This window comes from Bos grunniens, chromosome 4 (assembly GCF_055505025.1).
Source record: "Bos grunniens cultivar Pamir isolate PY7600 chromosome 4, Bosgru_T2T1.0, whole genome shotgun sequence".
In the NCBI taxonomy this organism is placed as follows: domain Eukaryota; kingdom Metazoa; phylum Chordata; class Mammalia; order Artiodactyla; family Bovidae; genus Bos; species Bos grunniens.
The window spans coordinates 10,265,116-10,285,525 of record NC_141168.1 but is presented as its reverse complement, the minus strand read 5'-3'; the positions used below and the strand labels follow the sequence as shown (position 1 = coordinate 10,285,525).

The 20,410-nt window shown below is 40.1% G+C and overlaps 1 protein-coding gene and 1 long non-coding RNA gene across 5 annotated transcripts in view; one reads left to right on the top strand and one right to left on the bottom strand.

Moving 5' to 3' along the window:
- CNTNAP2 (contactin associated protein 2) overlaps positions 1–20,410 on the top strand; it is a 2,322,173-nt gene that overhangs the window by 464,695 nt on the left and 1,837,068 nt on the right. The window lies entirely within an intron of this gene.
- LOC147373533 (uncharacterized) lies at positions 17,261–19,819 on the bottom strand. Of its 3 annotated transcripts, none has more exons than XR_015163050.1 (3): positions 19,583–19,819; positions 18,879–18,980; positions 17,261–17,809 (listed from the first exon to the last, which is right to left on the bottom strand). It is a non-coding gene; the product is annotated as an uncharacterized LOC147373533 (long non-coding RNA). The 3 variants fall into 3 exon arrangements; XR_015163049.1 differs by lacking the exon at positions 19,583–19,819 and adding an exon at positions 19,146–19,449 and having other exon boundaries at positions 17,261–17,831; XR_015163048.1 differs by lacking the exon at positions 19,583–19,819 and adding an exon at positions 19,146–19,449.

Here is a 20,410-nt window from a genome sequence, read left to right as displayed (position 1 = left end):
TAACATATTTGTGACACAAAAGTCTAATTTTTTCTTTATTTCTTTTTAAATAGCAGAGGCAGTAAGTAATGAACTGCTAGTTGACAGAATTGGGGAGATTTCCTCAGTCCCAGAGGTTGTTACCTCCAGATTAAAACAAACAAACAAAACAAAACATCCTGAAACAGCAGGGTTCCAACAAATTTGCAGACTCTCCTTTTGGCTCACTCCCTCTCCCCTTTTTTCTTCAACTTCTCTCTCATGCATTCCTGACTCAGAAAGTGATTGGTTTTGGCAAAAGACCAATGGCTTCAGATAAAAAATTAGAACCCCAATACCCTCATTTATAGAAAGGCTGTTGATATTTACAATTTAAGCCCGGATATTTCAGAATAAGAGCTTTTTTAAAGCCTACTCTGAGTAAATATTTATCTGTATTTATTGATAAGTAATGATTTGGGAATGGCTTCCCCAGTGGCTTCCCTGGTGACTCAGACAATAAGAAATCTGCCTGCAATGCAGGAGACTTGGGTTCAAGCCCTGGGTTGGAAAGATCCTCTGGAGAAGGGAACAGCAACCCACTCCAGTGTTCTTGCCTGGAGAATTCTGTGGACAGAGGAGCCTGGTGGGCTGTAGTCATGGGATTGAAAAGAGCTGGACCTGACTGAGCAACTACACTACACTTTCCCTGATGGCTCAGTGGTCTGCAATGCAGGAGCTGCAGGAGACTAGGGTTTGATCCCTGGGTTGGAAAGATCCCCTGGAAGAGGAAATAGCAATCCACTCCAGTATTCTTGCTTGGAGAATCCTGTGGACAGAGGAGCCTGGTGGGCTACAGTCCAAGGGGTTGCAAAGATTCAGACACAACTGAGTGACTAAGCAGGAGCACAAATTTGGAAAGAGATTTTGAAAATAGAAGTACTCAGGACTGATCTAATAATTACATTAGTATAATTTGAGTAAACATCACTTAAACTGATGTATTAATTTATTCAGGTTGTCCAAAGGTGTGAGCCATCCCTGGTGAATTCTCTTTGAGGGAATTTAGTGCTGGTGGAAAAGGCCAGATTGTCAACTTTTGAGACTGAACTAGTTCATCAGTGGGAACAAAGTTTGAATGGGCTGCAACAAAATTTTATTGCTGAAGACTCAAAGGCAATAAAAATCTTCTAAACTTGGTAGAAGACTATCGTAAGACTGCAGCTTCCTAGCACCCACATGGCAGTTAATTTTTGCATTTGGGGTGGGGGGAGCATTTTAACCCAAGAATAATAATGACTAAACAGCTTAACTCTTATTTGTGTAATGGCTTAATGAAAGAGAAAAGGGAAAAACAGAGAAAGTGAACATAATAAGAAGGTGAAAACGCACCTTAATTGTGATTCGGTGCAGCATATTCTGTGTACAAATAAATAGGCTTCAACACCTGCCGATGTGCTGGCATCTGGCTTGAAAACAACAAACATCTGTTGGTAATTTGCAGTGGGAGACCCTGACAGTGAGGAACTGGATACTGTCACAAAATATACAACCTTGTTAAGCCCCTAAAAGGATTCAGAGGAGAGATAATGAATGGATAATTTGGGACATGTGACTCCCATGTGACAAGATGATAAGACCTGTTGGGCTTTTCTTTCCAGGTTGCCATTATGTTTCCATCTTGAATCATTATTTAATAGACTGTAATCATTATAAGCTACTTTTTGAAGGAAAGCTCTATTTAAAAGGGAGAATTTTCCCGACCAGGCTACATCTTCCAAGTTCTTGCTCAGTGCTAAGTTGCTTCAGTCCTGTCCAACTCTTTGCGACCCTAGGGACTGTAGCCCTCCAAGCCTCTCTGTCCATGAATTTCTCTAGGCCAGAATACTGGAGTGGGTTGCCATTTCCTTCTCTAGGGAATCTTCCCAACTCAGGGGTTGAACCCCCGTCTCTTGAGTCTCCTGCATTGGCACGTGGGTTCCTTACCACTAGGGCACCTGGGAAGTCTTCAGATTCTTACTATTTCCCCATAGTAGATACAGACATCCTAAAACTACTCAGATTTACGTTCCCTCCAGTGCCCTCAACCAGGCCAAGTTTTGAAGACTCAAGGGCATGGGCAGAAGTCCCAGATATGTTTGCTCGGCACCCCAAGGCAGTCAGACAGGCATGTCAGGTTCCTTGTCTTCTGTCTCTAAAAAATCCTGCAGCTCTTGTGCTCCTGGATTGTGGGAACGACTGAGATATTTTAAGCAATACCTCATCATTTTGCCTTGTTTCCTTCTGACCCAGGGGCCAGGTATGGTAACGTTCCCACCAGAAATTTAAAACTTCTTCTAACATTTTTGTAAAAAAGGAAGATGAACACCTGGGGCCTTGGAAGCCCCACTCCCAATCTCTCTTTACCCTTTTCTCATTTTTCCAAAGTTTTGTGTGCCAAAATTCCATCTTTTGCTCACCCCCAAATACCAGAATTCCAGAGATGACTTTTGCATTAGTCCGTTATGGCTAACAAAATACTGCTGCACAGGTAACTTATAAACATGATATTTATTTCTCACTGTTCTGAAGGCTGGAAGTCTGAGATCAGGGTACAGCATTGTCAGATGAGCACACTCTGCTGGAATGCAGACTTCTGACTTCATGCTTGTCTTCCCTCTCTAGGTGGAAGGAGAGAGGATATCTCTGGGATCTCTTTTGAAAGGGCTCATTCATCAGGGCTCCACCCTCATGACATAGTGAAAGTGAAAGTCACTCAGTCCTGTCCGACTCTTTGCGACCCCATGAGCTGTACAATCCATGCAATTCTGTAGGCCAGAATACTGGAGTGGGTAGCCTTTCCCTTCTCCAGGGGATCTTCCCAGCCTAGGGATCAAACCCAGGTCTCCCGCATTGCAGATGGATTATTTACCAGCTGAGCCACAGGAGAAGCTCATGACATAAGCAAGTCTCAAAGACCCCATCTCGTAATACCTCACAGCGGACACTGGGATTTTGACATACAAATCCTGTCGGGACACACATTCAGACCATATTGATGCTGGAAGTTTGGCCTCTGTGCCCTGGTGCCAAATCATATCTTGTAGACAGAGTTTGGGGTGAATCTGCGTTCAGTATTCTGGATTTCAACTCTGTTGACTGATAGGCTGCAGTAACTAAGGACTACATAAGACTTTTGAAGGGATCTTTGCTGAGGAGAAGGGGACCACAGAGGATGAGATGGTTGGATGGCATCACCGACGCGATGGACATGAGTTTGACTAGGGTCCGGGAGTTGGTGATGGACAGGGAAGCCTGGCGTGCTGCAGTCCATGGGGTCGCAAAGAATCAGACACGACTGAGTGACTGAACTGAACTGAACTTGCCGTCACAAGTTTTAGCCTTCTTTCTTCATACCTGATCTTGACCCCATTGTCTTCATCCCATTCCTAAATTAGGCTAATAAAGTGAAACTGGTATGTGGTGGTGGTTTAATCACTAAGTTGTGTCTGGTTCTTGCGACCCCATGGACTATACCTGCCAGGCTCTTCTGTCCGTGGAGTTTTTCAGGCCAAAAATACTGGAATGGGTTGTCATTTCCTTCTCCAGGGAACCTTACCTGACCCAGGGATTAAACCCTAGTCTCCTGCATTGCAGATGGATTCTTTATTGACTAAGCTACCAGGGAGACCCCAACATTGATATACTTTCTATTTATTCCTTTGCTGGGCAAAGGTTGTGGGGAAGAGACAGTGGGCTCCTACCCTGGAAAACTGTCCCAGTCCAGGAGGATTTGATGAGGAGTTGATAGCAATTGATTCAAGGGTGGAATTACTGATAAAATTTGAGTGTGTTTGGGGCCTGAGGTGTCATATCTTTTTGCCTTTTCATACTGTTCGTGAGATTCTTGAGGCAAGAATACTGGAGTGGCTTGCTGTTCCCTCTGCCAGTGAACCATGTTTTGTCAGATCTTTTTTCAGAACAACAACACATAATCCGATCAGTTTCTGTGGTTCTTTTAATCTGGCTGCAGGTGGTCTCTTGAAGGGCTTCTCTGGGTCTTTTAGTCTGGAATGAAGAACACTGAAGTCTTCCATTTGCTGGGGCTTTTCTTTCTGTAAAGACCTTGAAGATATTGGTGTATGTATCCCTTGAGGAGGAACCAGGACCCCGCCCCAGGGCTGCACTGTTGTTTCTCAGCTGCTCCTGCCTTGTCTCTGCGCATCCTCCCTTCTCTGATTGTTGCTGTTGTTCCCTTGCTCAGTCGTGTCTGAAGCTTTGTGACCCCATGGACTGCAGCACACCAGGCTTCCCTATCCTTCACCATCTCCCGGAGCTTGCTCAAACTCATGTCCGTTGAGTCAGTGATGCCCTCCAACAATCTCGTCCTCTGTCCATTACCTTCTCTGATTAGCAGCTGTTCACATATGCCTTTTGGAGCTCAGAGGTCATGGAGACTAGAGTTAGTTGCCTACAAACAACAAACAGGGGACCTGGAAAGGCTCCTATGCCCAGGAGCCACACTAGGTCCTGCTTGGTTTCAGTAGCAGCTTTGTGAAATAGTTCGTTTCTATCTGTCACCAAGGATAATGACAAATTTTCGAGTTTAATGTATTGAGTGAATGAAATTGCTGCAGGAAAGAGAGTAGGGTGCGAAAAGATGGTCACGTCCCAGGCCACCCTGAAGTCCCTGGGACGCCACCAAGGCTGGGTTCTTGGCCTCCCAGAGGACAGAATTCAAGACTGAGCCATAATAAAGTGCAAAGAGGTATATTCAGGGAGGAAACACACCCCACAGGCAGAGTGGGGCAGTTCGGAAGAAAAGAGAGGCACTGGCTATGCAGCTGTCAGGTTTTTATTGTTGCTGTTCAGTTGCTAAGTTGTGTCCAACTCTTTGTGACCCCACGTACTGCAGCATACCAGGCTTCCTTGTCCTTGACTATCTCCTGGAGTTTGCTAAACCTCATGTCCATTGATTCAATGATGCCATCCAACCATCTCATCCTCTGTGGCCCCCTTTTCCTCCTGCCTTCAATCTTTCTGAGCATCAGTGTGTTTTCCGATCAGCTGGCTCTTCACATCGGGTGGCCAGAGTATTGGAACTTCAGCATCAGTCCTTCCAGTGAATATTCAAGGTTGATTTTCTTTAGGATTGACTGGTTTGATCTCTTTGCTGTCCAAGGGACTCTCAAGAGTCTTCTCCAGAACCATAGTCCCAAAGCATCAATTCTTCAGAGCTCTCTTGGGGAAAGGGTGGGGATTTCCAGGAACTGAGCCCCTGTCGACTTTTTGACGTTTATGCTCACGTCACTGGTGATGTGTCATTTAGCTTGCTGCTGTGTTTGCTGTTGTTGAATGGCCAAGTCACGTCTGACTCTTTGTACTGTGTCACAATGGTCATATTCTGAGGCTCAAGATCTTGCCATCTTGGACCTATTTGGTTCTAATCAGTTTATGTCCTCGGTCTATATCATTCTTCTAAAGATTGTGCCCTACCCCCTTCTTGTGTCAAGATAACAATCCTGGTATAAATTTAAAAAAATAAAATATTGTATTTAAATTATTGATAAAATCTCCAGATATTAAGTGTGATGAGGACTCCATAATAACTTATGGATAAACCCATTTTTAATTTTCTAGAAGTTTTGAATTACTAAATTTAAAAGAGAAGGCGCAGGGGCGATAGAGGATGAGATGGTTGGATGGCATCACGGACTTAATGGACATGAGTTTTAGCAAGCTCCACGTGAATGTGAAGGACAGGGAAGCCTGGTGTCCTGGTCACAAAGAGTCGGACTCAACTTAGTGACTGAACAACAACATCTGATATCTGATAATCTTAGCATTTGGCCACATCTGGTTTTGTAAAGTTTAAATACCCTGTGTAACTTAGGTACCTGGATTAGATCAATCTACACAATTTAATAAATTCTTATTTTATAATTTATATGAATATTTAAAATAAAAAGTGTAGAGTGGATTCCATGATGCCCTGGTTAGTTAAAAACAGTAGTTAACCAATAAAGTAAAACAGGATTATTGCTTGCATGGATGTACAAGAAATAAATATCTGTGATTCTCTTTGGTTGGCATGTAGGTTTTCAACCTATGTGCTGAGACTAAATTTCGAGTTTCCCTCTTGGAGGAAATTTGCCTGTTTACCAACATACATATCAAAGCTGGACCTCACAAATCTCTTTTTAATTTTTTAGGAAGTTCAAAATGTAAGGAATTTTCTGTTTGTCTAATTGTTAGGTTTGTGCTTTCACTGCCAACAGCCTGGATTCCATCCCTGGTTGAGGAACTAAAGTCCCATAAGCCATGTAGCACAGCCAAAAGAAAAGAAACCTCAAAATGTAAAGAACTTCTACTGTGATCATAGAAGCAATGGTTGAGGTAATTGTGAAGAATCTAACATTTCTATCATATTAAAGTTATCATCAAACTAGATTTTTAAAATTTTGTTGCTTGATTAAATCTAAAATGCACACCAAGCCAATCAGAAAACTTTCAACTTAAAAAAAAAAGAAAAAGGAATAAGGAAATTTCTATTTAGACAACATACAAAAGAAGCTTAGTATGTAAGGATAAAATGTTTGACTAACTATATGACGGCTTAAGTGAAATTCATATTTATTATCTCCCTTGCTCATTTAAAATGCATATTAAATGGCATTGAAACATGTTAAATATCATGTATGAAACGAGATGCCAGTCCAGGTTCGATGCACAATACTGGATGCTTGGGGCTAGTGCACTGGGACGACCCAGAGGGATGGTATGGGGAGGGAGGAGGGAGGAGGGTTCAGGATGGGGAACACATGTATACCTGTGGCAGATTCATTTTGATATTTGGCAAAACTAATACAATTATGTAAAGTTTAAAAATAAAATAAAATTTAAAAAATAAAAATTAAAAAAAATTTAAAAAAATAAAATTGTTGTTCCAAAAAATAAAAAATAAAATGAAATGCATATTAAGAGTTTGTACACATTAATACTTAATTTAATTTTTAATTAGATGGATACAAGTAAATATTGAATGTATTCATTTTTCTCTACTTTTGAAAGTAAAATGTAAGGTCTGTGATTTTCTTTTTGCTTTTTGATTTAGGGTTGCTTGGGAGGAATGGGGATCCAGTTAGAGAGCTAGAGGCATCAGTTCAGTTCAGCTGCTCAGTCGTGTCCGACTCTTTGCAACCCCATGAGTCGCAGCACGCCAGGCTTCCCTGTCCATCACCAACTCCTGGAGTTCACTCAGACTCACGTCCATCAAGTCAGTGATGCCATCCAGCCATCTCATCCTCTGTTGTCCCCTTCTCCTCCTGCCCCCAACCCCTCCCAGCATCAGAGTCTTTTCCAATGAGTCAACTCTTCGCATGAGGTGGCCAAAGTATTGGAGTTTCAGCTTCAGCATCAGTCCTTCCAATGAACACCCAGGACTGATCTCCTTCAGAATGGACTGGTTGGATCTCCTTGCAGTCCAAGGGACTCTCAAGAGTCTTCTCCAACACCACAGTTCAAAAGCATCACTTCTTCGGCACTCAGCTTTCTTCATAGGTGTGGCAAATAGTAGGGAATAACCTAGGTCAGAGAGGTAGCTACACAGGAGTTCTCATCAGATTCTTCTCTACAGACTATACTTTTAAGTTTTTATAACTGGTTATTAATTATTTTAATACCCTTAGTTGTTTCTGCCAGATTCTTTAATTTTGACTGCTTTTCATAGTTTTAAAGTATTTTAAAGGTTTTTTTTTGTCCACTACATAATACTTTTAAGTCATAATATATTTTCCAGAAAGAAAGTAAACCCACCAACTGGAATTTAAGCTGTGTCATCTTAATTAAGTGAGGTCATTTTGCCTAAAACTGTGAGTAAATCTCCACTTGCCCATGTGTTAACTAGTCTGTACTAAATTTTGTTCAGATAAAGTTTGAGGCACTGAATATTTAATTTCTCATTATTGAATATTTGTTACTGGGATCCCATACTTGCATCTCAGACACATGCATTGTTTTTTATCTTCTGCTTAGAAAAATACATTCTTAAATAAGATACGTGGGAATCTTATGCAAGATTCGTTTTGCAAATGAAGTCCTCAATTGTTTTGAGTAGTATCATGTTATTTTGAAAAGAGGAAGGGATTCCATAATTGTTGCAATGTATTCAGTGTATTTGGAAAAGGAAATGGCTACCCACTCCAGTATTCTTGCCTATAGAATTCCATGGACAGAGGAGCCTGGTGTGTCCATGGGATCGCAAGGAGTCGGACATGACTGAGCAGCTGAGCACGCACATTCAGTGTATTTACATTTTGTTTCTCCTTTTACTACTCTTTTTTAAAATGTTATTGATTTATTTGCTTGTGTTGGGTCTTAGCAGCAGGGATGGGATTTCGTTTGTATCACACTGGACCCTCTAGTTGTGGCACAGAGTTCAGTATTTGTAACCCATGGGTTTCTTTTGTTTCCACTTGAGGACCTAGTTGCTATGTGGCGTGTGAGTTCCTCTGCCAGGGACATCCCCTGCACTGGAAGGTGGGTTCTTAACCACTGGACCACCAGGGCCATCCCTTGCTACTCTTTTATTGAATACATACTACAATTCAGCATTTTTATATGTTCTCTTCTGTAATTGTCCTCTAAATATAATTTTATAAATCAAAATATTTAGGGAAGTGAACTATCATGCTCAGTGTCTTCCAGCCCTTAAGTGGTAAGCATCAGGATATCAATTCCAAAACCCATACTCTGAATTATCTGTTTATGAATCTATTTATAGTTGTGGCTTTGTTACTACTCTAAACATTTAGTAAATAAGAGTTATACTCAGATTTCTTTTTTTTTTTTTCTGTTCCTTAAACTCCCCTTTCAATTATTTCTGTTTCTGAGAGTATCACTCATCACTCTCCAAATGAGGAAGGCTTTTAGACAATCTTTGACAGTATGCAGTAGATAACCATTCCCTTGAGATCTGGGTTTTCAAAATTATAGCTAAACTGAGTTTATTTGCTTATCTATTTAATAAATATTCTAGATGGTCAAAACCACTGACTATGACAGTCTGAAGTCACTTTCTCAGATGGGTTCATTTCATGTTTGATCCAACAGAGGAATTTCAAGACTTGAGATATTTGACTTGGGAAAATAGTCAACACCCTAGTTGCTCTCAGCTCCTCCTCTTCATGAAACATTTTGTGAACAAGGGATATTTGTATCAGATCTCAAACAGATACTCCTCAAAATCTTATTCTCTGCTGAGCTCTATAAAGGAAAGATACTGTTGATACTATAAGATACTGTACTATTGCTTGTAAATAAGCAATCAGGCCATAGAAATCCTAGATGGATTGTATTGATAATAATAGCAACACACACATTAAATGTTCTCTTGGCTGATGAGAATGTTGTAATATGAAACACCTCAGACCTGCCAAAATGCCAGCCCACTGAGGCGTTAGTGTTATGGTAAACAGTGTTTGCAGCCCTCCAGAAAGCTACATATATTGAACAGACTCTTAACCTTCTCTTAAGCTTTCAAATCAGTCAAGCTGGTGCTCTCTTTGCTACTGACAACTCCCCAGAGATTCAGTCTTTGAGAGATACACAGCTCATCATTGATCATTGATCATTGATCATCCCACAGATTTGGTGCCAGGAAGAGACTAATCATCACTACACACGCAAGCTATTTCGTTCCATCCTGCTAACATGAATGTAAGAGGTGACCAAAAACAATTTGAATGGCTTTGAGTGGAAAATAAGATGTAATTTCTGGTACTCATTATTACATAATGCAAACAACACATCATCATGAAAGTAACAGCCTGCTTTAAAGTTTCTGTGTAATATGTTGTTTCTGTGTAATATGGCCAAGGATAACCCCTCCTGTTTTTAACCCATGTGCTACTGAATCTCTTTCTGATCCTGTTTCCCAAAACTTACATGATGCTTTTAGCTGCTCAGAGTCCTGCACTTTCAGACCAAACTGAAGAAATATCTCCAAAAATGACCACAAGTAACACTCTTTACCTTCACATAATTAGTTCCATTTTCTATCCATAAGGCACATATTTCTTTAAATGACTTAAAAAAATACTAAATACTAATGTCTAAATATTAAATGCCAATGTTTATCTTTTTTTTTTTTTCTCAGTCTAATAGGGTAATTCTGTAGCAGGGGCATGTATCAGGGATAATTTATCCATAACATCTGATTTCATGCTTAGACAATCAGAATTAGGGGATTTTTGTATTGAAAATGACATAATAATTTTGTGTGCTTTGATGTTTTTATTGAACTTTGCATCTCAAATTAGATTTTAAAGTTTTTAAAGGAGGGAGTAGGCAGTGACTATACCTTTTTTTTTTTTTTTCTTTTAAATCATCCTTATTATCTCGATTAATTGCTGCATGGTGAAAATTGAAGTATTTTAATTTTGGAAGCTTTTGGATTGAAATATATTATTAAATTAAAAAGCAACAAGCAAAAACTGATGACTTGGTAGGTTTACTAAATAACTCAGTGAGATCTCAAGATGAGGAAGAGAATTAGAACAGAAGCCCAGGTTTTTCTGAGAGCAAAGCCCCAGCTATTATCTGCTGCTCTGTTCTCTTTGGTAGCTTATACCCCCATCCGTTTAGGCTTTGTCTCAATGTTTGATGTTTAGTTTGTTAATTACCTATAATGAATTACTACCTAAAATGCTGTCTGTTGAGATCATATTTAGGAAGGGTTGGGATTGCTAAGCAACTATATGATGATAAAGATGATTGAAATGTAATCTCAATGAGGGCCAGAAATTTGGTAAAATTTTAACCAGAACTTTATCCCCATTAGGGCTTCCCTGGTGGCTCAGACGGTAAAGTATCCACTTGCAATGCGGAAGACACAGGTTTGATCCCTGGGTTGGGAAGATCCCTTGAGGAAGGGAATGGCTACCCACTTCAGTATTCTTGCCTAGAGAATTCCATTGACAGAAGCTACAATCCATGCAGTAGCAAAGAATCAGGCACAACTCACTGACTAATACATTCATTACTGTCTTCTTTCAATTTATCCCCATTACCAAGATCAATGCCTGAAAAATAGCAGGGAATCGGTAATATATATTGAATAAATTGAATGTGTACATTTGGCTAAATGACACTCCTACCTCACAAATGAGTAGAAGCCACCCCAAGATATAAAAAGCCATTTGAGAAAATTGGAAAATTAATTTCACTGATGGAACTGTCAAATAGGGCTTGGTTCACCACCATATGACTGAACGATGCATGCTAATTCACTTCAGCTGTGTCAGACTCTGTGCCAGCCTGTAGACTGTAGCCTGCCAGACTCGTCTGTCCATGGGATTTTCCAGGCAAGAATACTGGAGTGGATTGCCATGCCCTCTTCCAGGGGATCTTCCCGACCCAAGGAGCAAACCTGCATTTGTTATGTCTAACCTGCATTGGTAGGCAGGTTCCTTACCACTAGGGGAACCCACTAAAGGATGGCTGAGGCTAAAATTCTGGGCTACCTGCAGCCTCAAGCCATCCAAGGAAAGGCTGTCTGACAAATGTACCTTCTCTGTGTGATCAATGTACAGATGAAAGAATTGGTGGAAATCTAGTTTCATTATCAGAATGGTAAATTAGCCTTGAATTGTAAAGTCTCCATTGCAAAGTGACTAAAACTTGAGTTTTCAAAAGTGGCTTTTTTACAGGAAGTTGTATGCAATAAATGAAAGGAACTTTTATGCTTTTCTCCCATAGATAATAGCAAGGTCAGAATTTGTGTCCCCTAAAATATCTTAAAAAATTTTTTTTGTTATTTTGCAATGATATTTAATATTTCAGTGTTATGAAAGAAGAGAAGTAAGACAATGACAAATGATAGTAGCAATAACTGAACTGTTTCACAATTAGATAAATATGATTTAGATTTGGGATTTTATGAAAACAATAATACTTTAAACTGATAGAATATTGAAAGTGACCCATATTGAGAAAAAGCAGAGAAAATTTGCATCACAAAATATCAGGTGAATTAATGGAACATTGTTTTTTAAAAGTCTTCAAAAGTTAAAGCTTATTATAATGTGTTAAACAATAAAATGACAACTACTTTTAGTACAAGAAAAAAGCTTATTTGAATTTTCTAACTTTATTTTGCCTTCTCTGAGACAATATCCTTTTCTCAAATTTCTAAAGAGAATATTCATGTTTATTAATCATCACTCTGGTGTTGTTGAACACATTGCAGAGGAAATAGGTTTCCATGAGTACTGAGTCGAGTTCGACTCTCTGTGATTCTAGAGAATAATACTGGAGTGGGTTGCCATTTCCTCCTCCAGGGGATCTTCCTGAGCCAGGGATCAAACCCACGTCTTTTGTCTCCTGCACTGGCAGGTGAATTCTTTACCACTGGGCCACCTGGGAAGCCCACTGGGTTTCAGAGTAATTGCAAATAGTACTTGCAGATAGCAAGGAGATGGTGTTGTTCAAGCTCACTGCGTCTTTCTCCAGTGCTTTCTTTCCTTTTGCATAAAATAGTGGGGCAGGAATGGGTAATATAAGGTGTTTCTGACATAGAGGATTCCACAGTCTAGAAATACTCACATGCATGAGTAGCTATCATGTAAAGATGACTGTGGCAACAATGAAGAACGAAAGAGTCTTTTTCTAGGGAAAATGAGATTTCCTTCCCCTATAAACAAACTTTTGCTGGATCTCTAGTGAAAAGGTTCTCTAACATCAGAATAAATCTAATCTCAGGTGTCTTCAAGGAAAGATTTCATCATAGCAAAACAATTACAGCTTCCCAAAGGTTTTGAGATTTTATTTTTACTGCCTTTTGTCTTATATGTCTCATAAATAAACATAAGTTTCTCCCTGTTTCTATTTCTGGGTTACACAAAAGCAACTGGATGGGTTTTCCCTAGAGGATACTTTAGGATGACCTGGCTCAGACCGTAAAGAATTCACCTGCAATACTGGAGACCTGGGTTCAGTCCCTGGGTTGGGAAGATCCCCTGGAGCAAGGCATGGCAACCCACTCCAGTATTCTTGCTTGGAGATGAGCTGGCAGGCGACAGCCCATGGGGTCACAAAGAGTTAGACGTGACTGAGCAACTAAGCATAGCTTTAAAATAGAGGTTGTGTCATCAAGATCACCGTGGGCAGGCTTAAAAGACACCCCAAAGACATAGGTTATCATCCTGGAGAATACTGTAACTGCTGATCATAAGAGACATGCCATAGATACGAAGATGCTACCAGGAGAGAAAATAAACAGTGATTTATAACACGAGCCTCGATTTGAAAGTCACAAGGGCAGACACTCAGAATTTCAGGTCTGATTTGCAATAAAGGTGTTTCTCACATGGGCGACTCTAGAAACCCTATCCAGAGTGAGTAATAGCAGAGATATACTGATATAATGTTGGCAAAGGTTGTCACAAGAATTGCAGAGACCAGATTGTTCTAAACACCTTTCTTTCTCATAGATTTTACTAAATATAACTGGATCTAGGAAAATGCAGAAGAAAAGTTTGTCAAAAGGAAAGTTTGATCAATCTTCCTGTTTTTTCTAAAAGAACTTTTTCTGAGTAACTCTTTAGTATCCTCCTCCTGATATACATAAAATATGCATTTATAAATAACTAGGCAACACCATGGTATTTTGGCCTCTCTTTCTGTAAATATCTTGGAAATTGTTTCCACGTAATACAGAGTGGAGTCATGAGCACTTGGGAGCAATGAGCGTCATCAGTGTGTAGATGAACACTGAAGCCTGGGAGTGGTTAGTTGCTCAGATGAAACAGGTCAGATGAGAATTAAAGAAAATTAATGACATGCCTTTGAGGAACTGGCACTGAAGGATGGACAAAGACGAATCTGAAAAGTAGACTGAGAAGAAGCAGCAGCCAGAAGGAATTCTAGGAGAACATGGCCTGCTGGAGATGAAGGCAGGTGGGCCTCTTACAAAACAGCCGCAGGTCACATGCTCAGTCGCTAAGTTGTGTCCGACTCTTTGTGATCCTGTGGACTGTAGCCCTCCAGGCTCCTCTGTCCCTGGGATTTTCTAGGCAAGAATCCTGGAGTGGGCTGCTGTTTCCCTCTCCAAGGGATCTTCTCCATCTGGGGATGGAACCTGCATCTCCTTCTTAGGTAAGTGGATTCTTGACCACTAACACCACCTGGGAAGACCTAGAGATCAGGGAGGGAAGACATAGGTATGGGTTGAAATTTCCAATTTCATTATTTCTCTGTAGTGAAAGCAGTTTCTAAAGCCCAGTGAGTGAAAATGGTGAGATGTGTGCGGGTCAGAGGGAATGAAGTTGAAGGTTAGCATCTGAGGACAGAAGGAAGACAAAAGAAGGACCTAGGCTACTTGTGACCCTTGGGGAGGTGGGTCAGAAAAGCTTTGGGTTTTGTTGTTGAATGAGTGGCTGAATTCTTTTTATAGACTAATGCTGCTGCTAAGTCGCTTCAGTCGTGTCCGACTCAATGCGACCTCATAGACGGCAGCCCACCAGGCTCCCCCATCCCTGGCATTCTCCAGGCAAGAACACTGGAGTGGGTTGCCATTTCCTTCTCCAATGCATGAAAGTGAAAAGTGAAAGTGAAGTCGCTCAGTCGTGTCCGACTCTTAGTGACCCCATAGACTGCAGCCTACCAGGCTCCTCCGTCCATGGGATTTTCCAGGCAGGAGTACTGGAGTGGGGTGCCATTGCCTTCTCTGATAGACTAATAAGAGCACATGTAATAAGATAATATTGATACAACAGCAGGATAAATTACATATTTTTAATCAGTTCCTATAAAGCATTGAAGTGACAAGATTCATGTCCTCCTCATTCTATTCATTTTTCCATTCTTAAAAATACTGCAGTTTGCTGCTTATAAATTTCCTTTAGGTTTACTTTTGAATAACTTTGCCCTTGTGCTTCACTCATACTTGCTTATGTTATGAATTGAATAACCCTTTAAAATTAAATGTGGAAAATTACCCCAAATGTCTCATGAGATATGTTTATACACAGTCGTGTGACATTTCTGGTATGAGTGGACTGGTTTTACAGTAGTGTCTTGGAATTGAGGTCCCTTTGGTGTAAATGCATTTTTGTATGCCACTTATTCTGCAGGCATGCTTATGGGTCTTCTATATGTTGGTATTATCTGATGTGGTTATAAATCTATGCTTATATCACCAGTTTAACTTCGAGCCTAGCTGCCCAAGTTTTCATATCCATTTTTGTAAGACATAACATTTCAGAAATAATTAATAAACTATGAAAGCACTGTTGTAGGAAGATTGAAATAATTTGTTCGGCTTTTTTTCCCCCAAAGTGAAACCGCTGAACTCATAGGGTTTAGAGTAAAGAAAGAAAGAAAGAAAAAAAAAACTTGTTTAAAATGATGGCTCTCTGTGTGACCCCGGACTTTGGTTTTCTTATATGTAAATGTGGATAATCAACCTTATTGGGTTGTTATAAAAATTTAGTTAAACAATGTTTAATAGAGTGCCTGAAAGAAATTGAAAGTTTTAGTTGCTCAGTTGTGTGCAACTCTTTGAGACCCCATGGACTGTAGCCTGCCAGGCTCCTCTGTCCATGGAATTCTCCAGGCGAAAATACTGGAGTGGGTAGCCATTCCCTTCTCCAGGGGATCTTCCTGACCTGGAGATTGGACCCGAGTCTCCTGCCTTGCAGGTGAATTCTTTAGTCTGAGCCACCAGGGAAGCTCAGTAGAGTGCTCACAACATAGCAAAAATAGCAGAAATATGTGAATAGCAGAAAACCCAATTAAGTAATGTAAGAATTTTAAATAATTAGGGGATGTATTTGCTCTGATAGCTTGGAAAGTGAGCTGAGGAGTCCACTTGCTTCTCATATGGTTCATTCCTTTATGTACTTGCTTTGTCTTCTTCATAGAAACCTGGCTTCACGTTCTCATTATTCAAAGGCAGAGAGAGCATGAGTGCTTTTGCTGTATAAGGAAACGTCTTTTCCCAGAAGCTTCTTTATGTCTAAATGACCCTGATTTAGGGTCACATGACCATTTCTTTTTCCTTAAGGTATACAGCATAGTGGTTTGAATTACATATATTGTGGAAGAATTACCACAGAAAGTTTGGTTAGCATTCATCATCTCATATAGATACTATAAAAGAAGAAGCAAAAAAAAAAAAAGAAAAAAATTTTTCCTTGTGATGAAAACCCTTAGGTTTTAGTCTCTCAGTAGTTTTCATAGATACCACAGTTAACAATGTTCAGTTCAGTTCAGTTCAGTCGCTCAGTCATGTCCGACTCTTTGCGACCCCATGAATCGCAGCAGCACACCAGCCCTCCCTGTCCATCACCAACTTCCAGAGTTCACTCAGACTCACGTCCATCGAGTCAGGGATGCCATCCAGCCATCTCATCCTCTGTCGTCCCCTTCTCCTCCTGCCCCCAGTGCTTCCCAGCATCAGAGTCTTTTCTAATGAGTCAACTCTTCGCATGAGGTGGCCAAAGTACTGGAGTTTCAGCTTCAGCATCATTCCTTCCAAAGAAATCCCAGGGCTGATTTCTTTCAGAATGAACTGGTTGGATCTCCTTGCAGTTCAAGGGACTCTCAAGAGTCTTCTCCAACACCACATTCAAAAGCATCAATTCTTTGGCATTCAGCTTTCTTCACAGTCCAACTCTCACATCCATACATGACCACTGGAAAAACCATAGCCTTGACTAGACGGACCTTTGTTGGCAAAGTAATGTCTCTGCTTTTGAATATGCTATCTAGGTTGGACATAACTTTCCTTCCAAGGAGTAAGCGTCTTTTAATTTCATGGCTGCAGTCACCATCTGCAGTGATTTTGGAGCCCCAAAAAATAAAGTCTGCCACTGTTTCCGCTGTTTCCCCATCTATTTCCCATAAAGTGATGGGACCAGATGCCATGATCTTCGTTTTCTGAATATTGAGCTTTAAGCCAACTTTTTCACTCTCCACTTTCACTTTCATCAAGAGGCTTTTTAGTTTCTCTTCACTTTCTGCCATAAGGGTGGTGTCATCTGCATATCTGAGGTGATTGATGTTTCTCCCGGCAATCTTGATTCCAGCTTGTGTTTCTTCCAGTCCAGGGTTTCTCATGATGTACTCTGCATATAATTTGAATAAGCAGGGTGACAATGTACAGCCTTGACGTCATACTTTTCCTATTTGGAACCAGTCTCTTGTTAACAGTGTTAACTGGTGCTTATTTATCTTGCAAATGGGAGTTTGTATCTTTTCATCACCTTTCTCCAGTACACCCCTCCCACCGGCCCCACTCCTGCCTCTGGTAACCACAAATCTGGTCACTTTTCCTGTGAAGTTTGTTCTAGATTCCACATATAAATGAGATCATTAGTGTACTTGTTTTTATCTGTTTTACTCTTTGACTTGGTGTAATCCCCTCAAGGTCCATCCATGTTGTCACAAATGGTAGGATCTCTTTGCTTTTTAATAGCTGAATAATATTTCATTGTGTATATGTACTGCAACTTCTTTATCCATCCAGTGGTTGATGGACACCTACATGGTTTCCATGTCTTGACTATTAATACTGGTTCTTTCAACATGGAGTGCAGCTATCTGTTCAGTTGGTATTTTCATTTGCTTTGAATATGTTCCTGAAAGTGGAATTTCTGAATTATATGGTAGTTCTATTTTAATATTTTAAGGCTCCTCCATACTGTTTTCCATATTCATGTGCCCATTCTGAAGCAGTCCTTCTGGCTGTGGAAAAGGCATGTTTTAACAGTGGCTAATGTTCTTGAATCAACTATTGCAGAGTTTCGGGAATTATTCTTTGTCTGGTCAGTCATTTTTGGAGCTGGAGGTTGGGTCAGTGGACACTGAATCACTGTGTGAAAGAGAGAAAGACCCTAAAAAATATTACAGTTCAATTTGGAAAGGCTAGCAGGGTGCTGATTAGGCATCTAAATAATAGCTATAATCCCCCTCGTTTTGGGCCCCAATTCCTTCCCACCAAAAAGTGAAGCCAAAGGGTGAGACCCCTCTGGGCTGATGTCAGTTCATGTACTGGATCAAAATATCTCAGTGATCTACCATTCTTGGCTCAATACGTGTGTTACTGGCTTTGCCTTACCCTCATCTCCTGTTTTGGTACTTGAGTATTAAATAAGGTAATAGAATGAAATGAGTTTGTGCACATGCTTTAACACACATGAAGTTAAACAAGGTATTTGAAATGGTAAACTGATTCCATAGGTATACCTTTGTTACATTATGCTCCTACTAATGCCGCATTAAATAATCCCGAGTTGATGATGGGGAGTGACGTTGACATGTGGTCAAAGACAAGCCTCGATACGGAGTCCTCACTAAGTTAAATACCTACCCAATAATCTACTGTACAGAATACCAATAGTAAATAATATCTACTGAGGCATTATTTTACACTTTGCTAAAGGAGGAAAAGGTGATTGCATGCACGTGTGTATGTGTGTGTGTGTGTGTGTGTGTGAACACACACCTAAGATGGTACTCATCGAGCGCTTACTTTCCGAATGTTTGTTTAAGGGCATCAGCCTCAGGAAATCAATCTGTTTATATGAACAATCTCTCTCACCATCAAATACTACAGATCTTGTCTGGCGACATTTCTGACTTCACCTTTATCTGCGTCTCAAGCCAGACCTTTTTATTCTGTGAGAGCAGTACTTTAATTAATTTATTAAGGAAAGTGATGCCCAAATTTTAAAGATGTGATAAACCGACTTTAATGCTGGGAATATAGAAATGAAGAAAATAAGTTTTACCTTCAAGGAGCTGAGAGTCTAGTAGAATATATTTCTGTCTAATGATTAAATGCCATATAATATGATAGTGGCATTAAGAAAACGCAGGCACATGTATCATGGTTGCCAAGCAAGGAATGGCTTGGCATGCATCATATCATGTATACATACCTATGTGCCTTTTTCAGTGATGTCAAACCTCATGGAAGCAAATGGGAAGAAACACTTAATCTTCACTATATGTCCTTAAAATGTAAAACTTTGAATGAAGCCCTGTGAATGAAATCATAAAAGTAAGAAAATAAAACTGTGGTAACAATATATTTAACAGGCAGTATTTAGCAATGATTGTGGCATTCTTATTTTTGCTTTTAAAAGATTATATCATATGTCAAGGGGCTTCCCAGGCTGCGCTAGTGGTAAAAAAAAAATACCCACCTGTCAATGCAGGAGACATAAGAGACAAGAGTTCGATCTCTGGGTTGGAAAGATCCCCTGGAGAAGGAAGTGGCAACCCACTCCGGTATTCTTGCCTGGAGAATCCCATGGACAGAAGCCTGGCAGGCTACAGTCCATGGAGTCACAAAGAGTCGGACATGACTGAAGTGACTTAGCATCAGCACATCTTATGTCAAAATGAGATTTCGCTCTTAGCAAAAAATGACCCTGATAATTATTACTTCAGAGATTGTGCCCTTGCTGGCAAAATAATAATGCTTATTAACAGGCAGGCTAGATAAGATCCAGCTGGGTTAAATGCGGATTAAATCAGCTCAGCTGATTGTCAGAGGAAGCCCGCTTACGTATAGGAACCACCATCAACTTCTGAATCTCTAATCCAACCAAGGTCCTTGAAGTTACCAAATGGCACTTACATTGGTTTTCAATCCACTGCTATTTGTTGTAAATGTATTCTTTTTCCATTATTCTAATTTCCTTTTCACTGCTAACATAGCATTTTATGAAGCATTTTTACAGCTTCTTACAAAATATCTTTTATTAACCTAATGCAATCCTGGGAGCTCAGTGAAATGCTGAGTGTCACCGAGGGGATCATCTTCATGGTCTCCAGAGGCTCAGTGTAGAGCCCTGCTAGACTGTCAGCCTTGTGAGAGTGTTAACGCCCAGGTAACACCGCACCTTCACCTGTCAGGTGCACATCATGCTAATTGCCCCAATAACATTTTAGCACTGTGATGTAAAAGCACCATATGATATTGGCTAATTTTCTTCTAAGAACCTTGATTAAATTATATATTATATACACAGATCACACATATATGTATGCATGTAAATATTAATGGTAATACAAACAAATTGCTTTATAATAAGCCCAATCTTAATTCCAATTGCTTTACAGAATCCTCTAGAAAATCAGCTGTAAGCTAATTTTCCCAGGTGGCACTGGTGGTAAAAAAGGTGCCTGTTGTTGTTAATTTTATGTGTCAACTTGATGGGGCTAAGGGGTGACCACAAAGCTGGTAAAACACTATTTCTGGGTGTGTCTACGAGTGTTTCTGGAAGAGATTCGCATTTAATTTGGCTCCGCCTACCTTCAGAAATTGTCAATAGGTAGAGATTCTGGTGTAGTGTATAATTTGTTATAGCTTAAGGATGGACTCAAATAATTCTGGATCTTTTTGAAATATTTAAAGATATATCAAAAGGTCACATTTATCTTAAATGTATGTAAATTGTAGTGT